Raw genomic sequence first — 13,446 nt, 5'->3', positions numbered from 1 at the left:
GTATTCGTTTCATATATTACTATGACATATTACCCAAAACAATACAAATGTATTATTTTACCTTTCCAGAAGTCAGAAGTTTGATACAGGGCTTACTAGGTATAAAATCAAGGTGTTGGCAGGGCTGCATTCCTTTCGGGGGCTCTGGAAGAGAATCAGTTTCTTTTTATTTTTTCGTTTCTAGAGGCTGCCTGCATTCCTTGGCTCCTGGGTCCTTCCCCCATTTTCAAAGACATCAGAGTAGCATCACTGAATCCCTCTCTGACTGTGACCTCCTCTTCTGCTGGTATTTTCTTTTTGTAAGGATTCTTGTGTTTACATTAGGCCCACTCATAGATAATCTTCCCATCTAAAGGTCATCAATTTAACAACAGCTGTAAAGTCTCTTTTCCCAAGTAACCTAGCATACTCACTGGTTCCAGGGATTAGATATAAACATGTTTGGGGGGCTATTAGTATGCCTTCCATGGCACATTTGTCTGAAATTCACATTTGCTGATCTGGAAACAGACTTTCAAAAGTTTATAATAAAGGATGTGATTGTCTTTTAATATGAAAGATGATAAAAAATACTTTTGATTATAACTTAACAAAGTTCTTAATATATTTCCAAGGAGCAAAATTTTTTAACTTGACATCTAAGAAAGGGTCCACATTTGGGCTACATAATAAAATGAATCAAAACAATAATTGATGAATGGAGAAACACACTACCATAGCAAAAATAAATGCCATAAAATTTAAGGCACAAAGAGATGAAAGAAGATGTATGTCATGGGCCCATCAGCTTCAATGTTAGGCTTTTCCATCTTCTAGCTAGGTCACTATAGCTAAGTTACTTAAGAAATCTGTGCCTCTGGAAACCATCATTCTGAGCAAACTATCGCAAGGACAGGAAACCAAACACTGTGTGTTCTCACTCATAGGTGGGAATTGAACAATGAGAACACTTGGACACAGGGTGGTGAACACCACACACTGGGGCCTGTCATGGGGTAGGGGGGTGGGTGGGAGGGATAGCATTAGGAGATATACCTAATGTAAATGATGAGTTAATGGGTGCAGCACACCAACATGGCACATGTATATACATATGTAACAAACCTGCATGTTGTGCACATGTACCCTAGAACTTAAAGTATAATAATAATATTTTAAAAAGTACATGGAAAAAAAAGAAAAAAAAAGAAATCTGTGCCTGTTTCTGTGTTTCATATGTAAAATGGAGACTGTTTTAATATCACAGCTACGTTTTACGGTTGTTGTGAGGATTAGAGATCATACCACTTCCAGCCAGGCGCAGTGGCTCACGCCTGTAATCCCAGCACTTTGGGAGGCGGAGGCGGGTGGATCATGAGGTCAAGAGATTGAGACCATTCTGGCCAACGTGGTGAAACCCCATCTCTACTAAAAATACAAAAATTAGCTGGGTGTGGTGGCACACGCCTGTAGTCCCAGCTACTCAGGAGGTTGAGGCAGGAGAATCGCTTGAACCCAGGAGGTGGAGGTTGCACATCACACCACTGCACTCCAGCCTGGGCGATAGAGTGAGACTCTGTCTCAAAAAAAAAAAAAAAAAAAAAAAAACAGAAATCACACCACTTCCGCCCCTATCACAGGGCTTGGCCCATAGCAGTTACTTGGTGAAGGGTAATTATTCAATTTTCACTTCTTTTAGTTCTGTTATTATTACACAAGAAACTCCCCATGCAAAGATGTTTTCCATTACATGGTTAAATGTATAACAGTCCTACTCCTAAATGGAATTTGGCTTCAGGAGAGTTTCTGCAGGGCTAGAACTCTTTTCATAATAATACTTTACAAAATTGCCTGATGAACTGCCCAGTAACAAATTAAATAAATGGTCGAGTTTTGACAAATTAAATTACACAAAGCTCCAATTGCCGTATCGCAAAACTAAAAATACACAACACTGAAATGCTAATTCAGCTAAAGAAACACTGATAGCAAGATATACTGTCTGCAAGCTATAACAGGACATAAATAATCTCCTGACTTGAGTTAGAGGTCAATTTAATAAATAAAGAAGTATATAGATTTTACAATGTAAATACAATTACTGACCTCTTTTTCCAGTTCTGTGAGGTCATTAAGTAATTCTTGACATGACCATCCCACGTCAGCATTAAAATGAAAAGGTTTCTGACCTAGCTGATTGTACACGAATTACTTCAAACCTCAATTTAACTAGGATACACAGAGCATAAGTTTTACAAAATATTATGCTAAATATCTAGCAGGTAATACATTCCCTATAAAAATCTAAATGAAGGCAACATAGAATAGTATTTTATAAATTAAAAAGAAAAATATTTAGAGTTGTTGATACGAAATACTATTATGTTGGTCATCAAAATATCTAATGCTGCATTTCTGAACTAACAATTCAAAAAAACAGACATGTTTCTAGTAGAAAATCTATCACACATCAAAGAAGGAGATTTTATCAATAAAACAAGAGGAAAAGCTTCTTGGTGTAATACCTGTGGCATACATTAAAATGTGCATATTTTGTTCCAAAATGTATAACAAATCCTACCTGTAAAGTTTATAGCTTCTTTAACTAGATATGAAAACTTCAAACTCCACCCACAGGCTTCCATATTCATAAACAAAACAGATCAAAGCAATAATAATTTGTTTTTTTATAACATTGTTTCCTGTGAGGAAATTACTTTATGGTTTCCTGTCTTATTCTTTTGAAATTTCAGTGGAAATCGGAAAACATTTATTGCCATTTACATTTCAAATTACAACTAGCACATAAGATAGTACCAGCCAAGGCAAAGAAATTCCGCCATTGCTAAAGACCCGGAGAGTCAGTGTATGTTGCCAAAGGCCCTCCTGACTTCATCAGTGTGATTTCATCAGAGTCTTGGGATGAAGAATCAGAGAAAAGTTTATATTCCTATGGCTGCTAGAACACCAGGATTTTAATATAATCAAAGAATTAGGTCTTGAGGGATTTAGGATGGAAGCCTTTGGCTATCTACAACTCTAAGATTTTGAAGTTGGGAAAACTATTAAAATAAGAAGAATGTAAAATGACAAGTGCCTTGATGTGAGGCCTTTGCTGCGCAATATGGTGTTAAATGAAGCTAACCCATTTCCACTTTGTAGTTTTGATAGAATATCCAGAGGGCTTTTTGAAGGGCTTTTTAAAACAAAATGAAAGGAACAAAGGCTGAGTGATCATTTTATCAAGGGACCCTTGGTTTACACGGATGTTCAGTTTGGGCAAGTCAATATCAGAAAACTCAAGAAATACCCAAGAACTTCTTCTCCTCCTCAGAATCTCATTTCATTTTTCACACAAGAGCATTCTTTAATGTGCATTTCATCATTTTTCTGAAGTTAGACTTCTCTTACTTTTCCATTCAAGAGAAAATATGACTGAGTCCATTTTGGACTATGGAAGCTTTAATATGCTACTTTAATACACAGAAATAGTGTTTTGCATATACCAGGTTTGCTGAAAAATTGGATTAATTACTTTGTCTAAAAATATTTTCTGAGTATCTTTAATGTATTGTAATATATCGTGACATATGCTAAGTTCTTTCTTTTTTTTTTTTTTTTTCCTGATACAGGGTCTCAATCTATCACCCAGGTTGGAGTGCAGTGACTCATCATGGCTCAATGTAGGCTCAACCTCCTGGGTTCAAGTAATCCTCCCACTTCAGCTTCCCAAGTAGCAGAGATTACAGGTGTAAGCCATCATCCTGGCTAATTTTTATATTTTTTGTAGAGACAGGGTTTCTCCATGTTGCCCAGGCTGGTCTCAAACTCCTGAGCTCAAGTAATCCACCCACCTTGATCTCCCAGAGCGCTGAGATTACAGGCGTGAGCCACTGCCCCAGCTCAACCTCTGCTAACTTCTGAGAATAAAATAATGATCATGAAAAAGAATAGTTCCTGTCCTCATGGAACTTATGGTCTACAGAAACAAATGATAAATGACTAATTATTCATTTCAAACATGATAAGCAATATGAAACAGAACAGGCTACAAGGAGAACTATTAATAGATTTGATTAAGTAAGGTCTCAGATAATGATTCCTAGAGAATAGATACATAAGCTGATTTTGAAGGATGAGCAGGATATTAGGGCAGAGGGCTTGAAGTTGCAACGAAGAGAAAGAGGACTATTGCAGCTGAGCTGACAGGGCCCAGATTGGATTGAAGTATTGCAAGTTTGAGAACTGAGAGAACAGCAAAATGAGCAGAACCAAGAGTGAGGGGATAATAGTATGATATAAGGTAGAGGGAGAAGCAGGAAGACATGCCAGGCCAAGAGGCCATATCAAACGTTTTACTTTTATCCTAAAAACAATGACAAATTGAAATATATTGAATAATATACAATCAAACTTATGTTTTTAATAGATAATTTTGACTGCAATGTGAAGAATGAGTCCATTATTTTTAATGAAGCATTAATTTTTCAAAAACTCATAGCATTTCCCCACACTACGTAGCAATAAAAGATCAAAAGGAAAATGAGTTCAAAAGGTCAATGAAAAATAAATATACCCTAAATAAATCTGAATTCAGATGCAACTATGTGATCTGATGGAATATCATAAATATAAATGTTGGACTCAAACTAGGATCTCTGTCAATAGAGTACAAACTCTGAGGCTGCATTCATCTTCACTGTCTGTCCACTAATTTATCCCCAGCACACAGAACTGGGTATGACAATAAGAAATCTTCAATAAATACTAACTAAATGAATGAACAATCAAATTAAAATTTGTTACCAATTGCCTTACATTAGTAATAATTATGTTCCCCACACTTCCCCTGATAGTTTCCACCAATATCATCTTTTTATAGAGTCTTGTCCTTCCATCACTCCTGCAAACTTAAGACAAAAGAAGGCAGTGGAGCTCAGTAAGAAGATGAACATGGTGCAAAGTGGCATCAAATAACAATGAATTCATAGTCTGAAGGAAAAAATTCTAAGGGAGTATAAGATACAAAGAGAATGAATTAGTTTAGGGCATTACATCCTTATCTAAAGAGGTTCAAGTCCCATTAGGGCGTGGTAATATATAGCCACTGATGACACTCTGTTTTCAAGTGTTCATGTTGAATTTCTTGTGTTAAACGTGATCAGATGAGGGAGTATGCAGTTCAATTACATGTCCACTATTGCAAAATAAGAAAGGCATCTTACATGTGCACAGTCAACGTCATTATCCTCTAATGGAAAGCAGATGGGAAAGTAAAGTGTGAGACATCATTAGGTTAATGGTTGAACAGCTCTGCACCTCCCACTCTTCCTCTGCAGCAGCACTGAATACTTCCTGTGTATTCAATGTTCAATCAGCCAGGAACGATAGGCATCCATTGCCTATACACACACACACGCGCGCACACACACACACACCCCTTAGACACCTGCATCTGCCTTAGGTGGAAAAAATCTGTGTGAGAGCGTACATTAGAGAGTAATCAGAACCCCCTGGCTGGTGATCTCTGAAACTTAAAAGCCATGCTTGGGCCCAAAGACCAGTCTCCAAGTCACTTCATACACCGAATTCTATAAAAAGACGAACAATTATTCAAGAGTGAAACTAACATAAGGACATATTAGATCTATGAGGACTCACAATGTTTGCCCAGGAGAAATGTATACAAAAGAATTACTGAAGAAGGTGCTTCAGCAAGTAGTGAAGTGAAGCCAGGAGGAGGTAATAAAATGCAGGAAGTAATGCTAAGTTATTTACTCAATATTATTGGAAAGTTCTAATAGGTATTGGTTATTAAAATACACATACAATAGAAAACCAATTTAAAGATATTATCAATATACAAATTCTGTCCATGAATTAATTCTATGTTTATATATTTGCACATTATATAGGGGAAGATGAGAGTTGCCCAAGGTGGGAGGGGGCACAGAGTGGAAATTAGATAATACAAACACAGTTGATGTCTTTTCTTTTCTTTTCTTTTCTTTTTTTTTTGGAGACTGAATTTTGCTCTTGTTGCCTAGGCTGGAGTGCAATGGCGTGATCTCTGCTCACTGCAACCCCTGCCTCCTGGGTTCAAGTGGTTCTACTGCCTCAGCCTCCCGAGTAGCTGGGATTACAGGCATGCGCCACTGCACCCAGCTAATGTTGTATTTTTAGTAGAGACGGGGTTCCATCATATTGGTCAGGCTGGTCTCAAACTCCCAACCTCAGGTGATCCACCTGCCTTAGCCTCCCAAAATGCTGGGCTTACAGGCGTGAGGCAACACACTCGCCCTATGTCTTTTAAGGTAGATAGATGGCTTAATAGTTTTAATCTTTGTTTTAAAAAGTATAAGTTTGAACATTTATATTAAAGTGAAAAAGGAAACAAGAATAGAAATACAAGTATCATTTTCAATTTAGAAAACACAAAAATAGAAAAAGGTAAATGATGCATCTAACAAAACCAAGGAAGACAAAAGGAACAATGAGATAACATGGTGAATAAAAAACACACAAAGCAAGATTTCAAGATTTCAGTGGACACAGTAAATATTAATGTACTTAGCTCATCTTTTAGAAAACATTTTAAGATTTGTTAAAACAAATCAAATATACTCTATTTTAAGGTCCACACATTTATCAAAGTGACACAAGAAAGTTGAAAATAAAGGCCAATGCTAACAAAATAAAGCTGGGTTGGCAGTAGCACAAAAAAGAATTCAAAGCAAACAGCTTTAAGTAGGTTGACATATTTACAAATCAATAATCCAATAAGAAAATATAAATATAAGTTTTACACATCTAATCTAACAGCATAAGTTCAGAACTTTAAAGGAAAACTGATATTCCCCTAGAGAAATAGGTAAGTCCAAATTTCACAGTAGGAGGATATAACACATCTCTGATTGAAGTTATAAGATAAAATAGAAAACAAAATTAGTATAGAGGATTTAAATACCATATTTAAGAAGTTTGATTTAACACATGCAAACAAACCTGCATGCATACACACACACACACACACGCACACACAATGTTGCACAAAAGATAGCATATTCTTTTTTAGTACATTTACAAAAAAAATTGTTGTGCCAGGTTGTAAAGACAATTTCATTTCAAACATTTGTATTTTGCAGTATTTATTCATCGACTATATTTTATTTTATTTTATTTTATTTTATTTATTTTTTTTTTTTTTTGAGACAGAGTCTTGCTCTGTCACCCGGGCTGGAGTGCAGTGGCCGGATCTCAGCTCACTGCAAGCTCCGCCTCCCGGGTTTACGCCATTCTCCTGCCTCAGCCTCCGGAGTAGCTGGGACTACAGGCGCCCGCCACCTCGCCCGGCTAGTTTTTTGTATTTTTAGTGGAGACGGGGTTTCACTGTGCTAGCCAGGATGGTCTCGATCTCCTGACCTCGTGATCCGCCCGTCTCGGCCTCCCAAAGTGCTGGGATTACAGGCTTGAGCCACCGCGCCCGGCCTCATCGACTATATTTTAAAAATTAGAAATCAATAAAAATAGAAAAATTTATGCATCTGAAAATTAAAATTCACATTACCAGTCATTGCACTACATAGGAAATTAAAATAAATGATACAAATATACCAAAAAGACATATACAAAGATGTTTGGTTCATTATTGTTTTAAACAAAAACAATAGCAAAACAAAAAAAGAAAACAAAAAAAAAACGGAGAACATGGCAGTTCTTCAATACAATAAATAGCATTGCGAAATAAAATGTAAGACATTTAATCTATAAAATACTAATTATATATGTAGATACTCTCACGGATAGATTTTCTTATAGCATTTGGGAGCATCTACTCACAAACGATAAAGGAAAAAACACAACACTATATAATGTATATGGAGATCACACGTGTATACAAATCCATAGAAAAATATCTGACAATAAACACATCTAACAAAGAGGTAGGGAAAAGACATTTAATTTCATGGTCAAAAAGGACCTTAGCATTTTTTTTTTTTTTTTTTTTTTGAGACGTGGTCTTGCTCTGTCGCCCAGGCTGGAGTGCAGTGGCGCGATCTCTGCTCACTGCAAGCTCCGCCTCCCGGGTTCACCCCATTCTCCTGCCTCAGCCTCCCCAGTAGCTGGGACTACAGGTGCCCACCACCGCGCCTGGCTAATTTTTTTTTTTTTTTTTTTGTATTTTTAGTAGAGAAGGGGTTTCACCGTGTTAGCCAGGATGCTCTGGATCTCCTGACTTCGTGATCCACCCGCCTCGGCCTCCCAAAGTGCTGGGATTACAGGCGTGAGCCACCGCGCCCAGCGCTTAGCATTTTTTATAATATTTTGTTTACTCGGTTGGAAGCAAGTATTTACTTGGTTGGAAATAAAATTATTTGAGAACTTAACTAACTTTGATCAGTTAGAGACAGTATGTAGCGGAGAAAGATGAAGAGAAAAAGAGAGTGAGAGAGGAAGGGAGCAGGAGAAGAAGCAGGAGAAAGAGTAGAAAGTGGAGGAGGAGGGAAAGAGACAAAAAGATCTCTGGTGAGCACGGGGAATAGTTCCTTAAATAGGGTGATGGGTGAGTGAGCAAGTTGAACATGTGGAATACAGAAAATGTTAGGCAGTGGGAATACAATGGCCCTAAGGCCAGCTTGGTATATTAGAGGAAGAGAATGTAGAGAGGTAAGCAGGAGCTGTATCTTTTGGGACTTTGTCTGGATTTTATCCTAAGAATTATGAGAAACCGATTGGAGGACTCTTAGCAGGGGAGGTATATGATTTACAGTTTGCTGCTCTTAAATTAGACTTTTTATTTCACATAATTGTGGATTTGCATTAGTTGTAAGAAATAATATAGAGAGAGCCCATGTACCATTTACCCAACGTATTGTGAAACTGTAGCACAATATCACAGTCAGGATATGGACACTGATATTGTCAAAATACAGAATATTTCCATCACAACAAGGGTCCCTGATGCTGTCTCTATATAGCCACCCCCGCCCTCTCCTTATAACCCAGCAACATTAATCTGTCCTCCATTTTTACAATTGTATCATTTCCAGAATGTTACAGAAATGGAATCACATAGGATGTAAACTTCTGGGATTGGTGTTTTTCATTTAACAAAGTTCTCTGGAGATTCATAGAGGTGGCTGAATGTATGACTAGTTTGCTTCTTTTTATTGCCAGGCACTATTCCATGGTACCTGCTAACCATTCCTTTACATGAATGGTAAACAGGTACCTGTTTAACCATTCACTTACTGTAGGATATATGGTTTTGGCTATTAGAAATAAAACTGCTCTAAACATTCACGTACAGATTTTTGTGTGTACCTAAGTTTTCATTTCTTTAGGATAAATGCCCAGGAGTGCAATTCCTGCGTTGTGTGGTAGTTGCATGCTTAGTTTTTAAAGAAACTCCCATACTGAATTCCAGAGTAGCTGTACCATTTTACATTCCCACCAGCAATATACGAGTGATATAGTTTCTCCATTTTCTTGCCTACAGTCTTTGTCATTTCTGTTTTTATTTTAGCCATTCTGACAGGTGTGTAGTGGTAAGTTTCTCATTGTGATTTTAATTTGCATTTTCCTAATGAGTAATGATAACAAAAATCTTTCTATGTGCTTATTTGCAACTGTATATTTTCTTCAGCAAAATGTTTATTCATAACTGTATATTTTCTTCAGCAGAATGTTTACTCATCATCTAAGTGAATTTTGGTTTTACCATTAAGTTCTGTGAATTCTTTATATATTTTATGTACCATTTTTTGAATATATTTATGAATATATTTTTTGTAATTATTTTCTCCCTGTTACAGCTTATCTTTTTGTCTTCTCCATAAGGATTTTGCAGAGAAAAACCTTTTAATTTTGATGAGGTTTATCAAATATTATTTTTGTAGATGGCGCTTATATTCTAAGAACTCTTTCTTGTCCTAGATCTTAAGATTTTCTCCTGTATCTTTTCTAAAAGTGTTATAGTTTTATATCTTACATTTAATTCTGTGATTCATTTCCAATTAATTTTTATATAAGATATGAGACACAGATCAAAATTCTTGTTTGTTTATGTCAATACAAATTCTCCAGTACCATTTGTTGAAAAAGCTATGCCTCCCTTATTGAATTTGTTTTCACTTTTGTCAAAAATCAGTTGTGCATACATTCGTGGGCCCATTTCTGAGTTTTCTATTGTATTCCACTGAGCTATGTGTCTATGTCTCCACCAGTTCTATGCAATTGTAATTACTATAGCTATATAAACAGTTGTATAATATATCATGAAATTGAGTAGATGGGTTTTCTCTCACTTTATGCTTCTTTTTCAAAATTGTTTTCAATACTTTAGGGTCTATGCCTTTTCTTATGAATTTTAGAGTAATCTTGTCTATATCTACAAAATCATACTGGGATTTTTATTGGGAATGCATTAAACCTACATATCAATTTGAGGAAAATTAACACCTATACTATATTGAGTGTTCTAATCCACATAGCATATCTCTCCATTGATTTAGACTTCATTTGATCTTTCATCAGTGTTTTATAGCTTTCAGCATGCAAGTCCTATACATGTTTTATTACATTTACACCTAAGCACTTCTTTTTTATCTCTGAGTGTTTTTATATGGTATTGTATTTTGAATTTTGGTGTCCATGTGTTCATTACTAGTACATAGCAACACAATTAATTGTATATGCTTATCCTGTATCCTGCAACTTTGCTGAGCTCATTTATTAGTTACAGGAGTTTTCGGGTAGATTTATTGGGATTTTCTACATAAACAATCATGTTATCTGTAAATAGGGACAGTTTTATTTCTCCCTTTCTCATCTATATGATTTTAATTTCCTTTTCCTGCTGTAGCGCACTACATAGAACTTCCATCACTATATTGAGTAAGAGTGGTGAAAGCTGACCTCCATGGTTTTTCCTGATTCAGAAACACATTTGGAAAAAATTAACACACCATTATGATAAAAACTCTCATAAAATAGAATGGAAGAAATTTCTTCAACTTGATAAGAATTGACAAAACAGTATAGCTACCATTATATTTAATGGCAAAAGACTTAATATTTTCTTTCTAATTCAGTTCTGTAAGTTCCTGCATCACTTATTTTGCAACTTGTTCAGTGCATAAGCATTAGGATCATACATTCTTGACAGAGTGACATATTTGATTGTTTATAATACATATCATTATAAAACATTCTTCTCTGTTTCTGGTAATTTTCTTTGATCAATCCAGCTTTCTCTGGATTAATACCTGTGTGATATTCTCCCATTTTTAAATTTTAATTTACCTACATCATTATATATAAAATAAATATATTATAGATATCATAAAATTAGGTTATAGTTTTTCATTTTTTCTGCCAATTGCTGTCTTTTAATTGAAATCACTTTTATTTAATATAATTTTTACATTTTAGGGCCTAAATCTGCCATTTTAGATTTTTTGGGTGTGGGGAGGGTCATTCTCTTTGTTTTCCTTTACGTGTTTTTGTTTCCCTGTTTTTTTATGGATTATTTGAACTTCTTAGAACTTCATTTTTATTTTTCTATAGTGCTTTTTGTGTGTCGCTTTGTGTATATAATCTTGTAGTGGTTCCTGTAGATTTTTCATTATTTATAGATTACACCACATTCTACTTGCATTGACACTTTGCCAGTTTGAGTAAAATTTTAAAATCTTATTTCCTGTGGTGTTCCTTTACCTTCCCCAATTTATAATCTAATCAACCTAAATATTTCCTCTATTTACATTTAGAACCACATCAAGTGGTTTTATATTTTTGCTTCAACCATCAAACATAATTTAGAAAACTCAAGAAGATAAAGAAATATATTGTACTTGTCCATGTTTTTGCTTACTATGTATTTGTTCTTTCCTCATTTCCTAAGATTCTTTCTTCTGTTGTTATTCTTGCATTTAATGAACTTCCTTTAGCTATTCTTTTAGGACAAATTCTGAGCGGGTGACAAATTCTCTTAGCTTTGGATCATCTGATATTACATGATTTCCCCTTTCATTTCTAAAAAATAATTTCACTAGATAAAGGATTCTGGGATGACAGTTCTGTTCTTTTTATTTCAGCAATTCAAAAATATTGTGCCACTTTTTTCTGGTCTTCATAACTTCTGATGACTAATCCATTGTCACTCATATTGTTTTTCCACTTCAGGTAGTGTCACACCTCTCTCTGTCTTTCTCTCTCTCTCCCTTTCTCTCTCTCTCTCTACTTTAAGGAATTTTTCTTTATCTATAATGTTAACCACTATGTATGTCAGTATCGATTTTTTTTAATTTAACTTGTTCGGGTTTTGTTCAGCTTCTTGAATCTATAGGTTTATGTATTTTGCCAAATTTGGCAAGTTTTTCAACCATTATTTCTTTGAATACTTCTTCAACTCCATACACTTTCTTCTCCTTTCTAGGACTCTGATAACATAAATAGTGTATCCTTCTAGGAATCTGATAACATAAATAGTGAAATAGTAACACAGGTCCCTAAGACTTTGTTCATTTTATAGTCTATTTTCTCAACTTTTTTTTTAGATTGGGTAATTTCCATTGTTCTATTTTCAAGTTCACTGATTCTTTCATCTCTCCTACCATTCTGCTGTGGAGCAAATTCATTGAGTTTTTAAAATTTTTGGTTATTATATTTTTAAGTTCTAGAATTTTCATTTGGTTCCCTTTATATATTCTATTTCTTTGCTGAGACTTTCCTTTTTTTGAGCCTGTTAGTGTTCATTGAAGTATATTTATTATGGCTGCTTTAAAATCTTTTTCAGTTAATTATGACATCTCTGTCTGTTTGATGTTGGCTTCTATTGACTGCCTTTTTCCATTCAGTGTGAGATCTTCCTTATTTTTTGTATAATGTATGACTTTTTATTGAAACCTGAACATTATAGGTATTATATCATAAAACTCTGTATCTTAATTAAACCTTCTGCTTTAGTTGACTTTTCTGACACCACTCAAGTGGGGGAAGGAATGGCACTGACTTGTTACTGCCCAGTACAAGAAGATGTCCAGGTTCTCCACCAAGCCTTTGTATGTACCTGAGGTGGGATTCCTTGTTGCTTTCGAGCAGGGTTGGAGTTCCATCCCTCCAATAGGCCTCCACTGATAACTCCCTTGCTGGAAAAGGTAGAAGTGCCTGCTATTGCTCATAGCCTAGCTTCCACTAACTCTGCAAGGAGATGGCCCTCTTATCAGTGGGTGGTGGTTTGAGGCCTGACTCTACTAAACCTCCTCTGATACCACCCTAGAAGGGAAGAAGAGAAGCACTTTATTACTGCTGGGTAGTGGTGGAAGTTCAGACTTGCCACTTGGTCTCCTCTGACACCCCGACACCCTGCAGGAATGAAAGTCCTCGTTCCCACTTGGCTTTTCTGTCAACACCTTGTCAGGGTGGGGGCTCATTAGTGCCTGGCCAAGATGTTCCTTCTTGGTC

This window comes from Trachypithecus francoisi, unplaced genomic scaffold, assembly GCF_009764315.1.
Source record: "Trachypithecus francoisi isolate TF-2019V2 unplaced genomic scaffold, Tfra_2.0 Lachesis_group0, whole genome shotgun sequence".
NCBI classification, from domain to species: Eukaryota; Metazoa; Chordata; class Mammalia; order Primates; family Cercopithecidae; genus Trachypithecus; species Trachypithecus francoisi.
The sequence above is the reverse complement of the archived record's forward strand: the minus strand, read 5'-3'. Positions refer to the sequence as shown.